This window comes from Mus musculus, chromosome 10 (assembly GCF_000001635.26).
Source record: "Mus musculus strain C57BL/6J chromosome 10, GRCm38.p6 C57BL/6J".
NCBI lineage: Eukaryota > Metazoa > Chordata > Mammalia > Rodentia > Muridae > Mus > Mus musculus.
In genome coordinates this window covers 33,807,771-33,810,040 of record NC_000076.6, presented here as the reverse complement: position 1 = coordinate 33,810,040, position 2,270 = coordinate 33,807,771, and the positions used below count along the sequence as shown (strand labels likewise).

Below are 2,270 nucleotides of genomic sequence, written 5' to 3'. Positions count from 1 at the left end.
CTTTTATTAGAATTTACCTTTCTTTTCTCATACAGATCTCAGGTAACTATCCTTCAGTTTTCTAAGGCAACAGTCCCTTCTTAAAATCACACTCAGTAGGTCTTAGGCAGCATCTGTGACCTATTTCATACAAAATGATATCATAAGCATACAAGATGATAGGGTCATATGAGACCAACCATTGCCTCCATTACACATTGCCCTGCCTACAGTTATTGTAGAGAAACCTTGTACATGTTAAATCATTAGTAGCTTTATTAATATTTAGCTACATGACACTTAAGTCAAATAAATTCAATATCCTAATGCTGAGCTTTGTGAGAGGGAAGACTATGTTTGTTATAAAATATTATGTGACTGAATATGATTTTAATTTCCATATTTGATGTAAATTGTTAAAATTGTAAGAAATTACACAGAAAATTATCTCCAGTACTGTTATAATTTTCTAACTTAGAAAAACTGTGTTTGGTCTCTGCTCCTCCCTGTTCCAGAGACAGCCGCATCTTCTTGTGCAGTGCCAGCCTCGTCCCGTAGACAAAATGGTGAAGGTCGGTGTGAACGGATTTGGCCGCATTGGGCGCCTGGTCACCAGGGCTGCCATCTGCAGTGGCAAAGTGGAGATTGTTGCCATCAATGACCCCTTCATTGACCTCAACTACATGGTCTACATGTTCCAGTATGACTCCACCCATGGCAAATTCAACGGCACAGTCAAGGCCGAGAATGGGAAGCTTGTCATCAACGGGAAGCCCATCACCATCTTCCAGGAGCGAGACCCCACTAACATCAAATGGGGTGAGGCCGGTGCTGAGTATGTCGTAGAGTCTACTGGTGTCTTCACCACCATGGAGAAGGCCGGGGCCCACTTGAAGGGTGGAGCCAAAAGGGTCATCATCTCCGCCCCTTCTGCCGATGCCCCCATGTTTGTGATGGGTGTGAACCACGAGAAATATGACAACTCACTCAAGATTGTCAGCAATGCATCCTGCACCACCAACTGCTTAGCCCCCCCGCTGGCCAAGGTCATCCATGACAACTTTGGCATTGTGGAAGGGCTCATGACCATGGTCCATGCCATCACTGCCACCCAGAAGACTGTGGATGGCCCCTCTGGAAAGCTGTGGCGTGATGGTCGTGGGGCTGCCCAGAACATCATCCCTGCATCCACTGGTGCTGCCAAGGCTGCGGGCAAGGTCATCCCAGAGCTGAACGGGAAGCTCACTGGCATGGCCTTCCGTGTTCCTACCCCCAATGTGTCCGTCGTGGATCTGACGTGCCACCTGGAGAAACCTGCCAAGTATGATGACATCAAGAAGGTGGTGAAGCAGGCATCTGAGGGCCCACTGAAGGGCATCTTGGGCTACACTGAGGACCAGGTTGTCTCTTGCGACTTCAACAGCAACTCCCACTCTTCCACCTTTGCCGGGGCTGGCATTGCTCTCAATGACAACTTTGTCAAGCTCATTTCCTGGTATGACAATGAATACGGCTACAGCAACAGGGTGGTGGACCTCATGGCCTACATGGCCTCCAAGGAGTAAGAAACCCTGGACCACCCACCCCAGCAAGGACACTGAGCAAGAGAGAGGCCTTATCCCAACTCGGCCCCCAACACTGAGCATCTCCCTCACAGTTTCCATCCCAGACCCCCATAATAACAGGAGAGGCCTAGGGAGCCCTCCCTACTCTCTTGAATACCATCAATAAAGTTCGCTGCACCCCCCCAAAAAAAAGAAAAACTGTGTTTGTAGAAGGCAAACAACTCTAGTGTTTCAGTCTGAGAATGTACTAAAAAACCATTTACTTTCCTGGAGTGTATATTCTATCTTGAGTAATGAGGTAATGTCAAGCATAAAGGAATACTTATTGAAAATAGAGCTCAATGGCTGAATCTAGAATTCCTATTTCCAGTGAGGTTAAGCTGAATCGTGTGTGACAAAGGTATCATTGAGTTCAACGTCCAAGTGAAATTTGGCTTCCTATTATTTTTGTTGTTATTTAACATCAGCCTTTGTCCGTGGTGGTCTGATAGGATGCATGGGGTAATTTCAATACTTTTGTATCTGTTGAGGCCTTTTTTTGTGACCAATTATATAATCAATTTTCAGAAGGTACCATGTGGTCCCGAGAAGAAGGTATATTCTTTTGTTTTAGGATAAAATATTCTGTAGATATCGGTTAAATCCATTTGTTTCATAACTTCTGTTAATTTCAATGTGTCTTTGTTTAGTTTCTGTTTCCAGGATCTGTGCAATGATGAGTGGGGT

At 45.4% G+C, this 2,270-nt stretch overlaps 1 pseudogene; it reads left to right on the top strand.

Annotated features, from left to right (window-relative positions):
• Positions 525-1,724, top strand: Gm10327 (predicted pseudogene 10327; annotated as a pseudogene).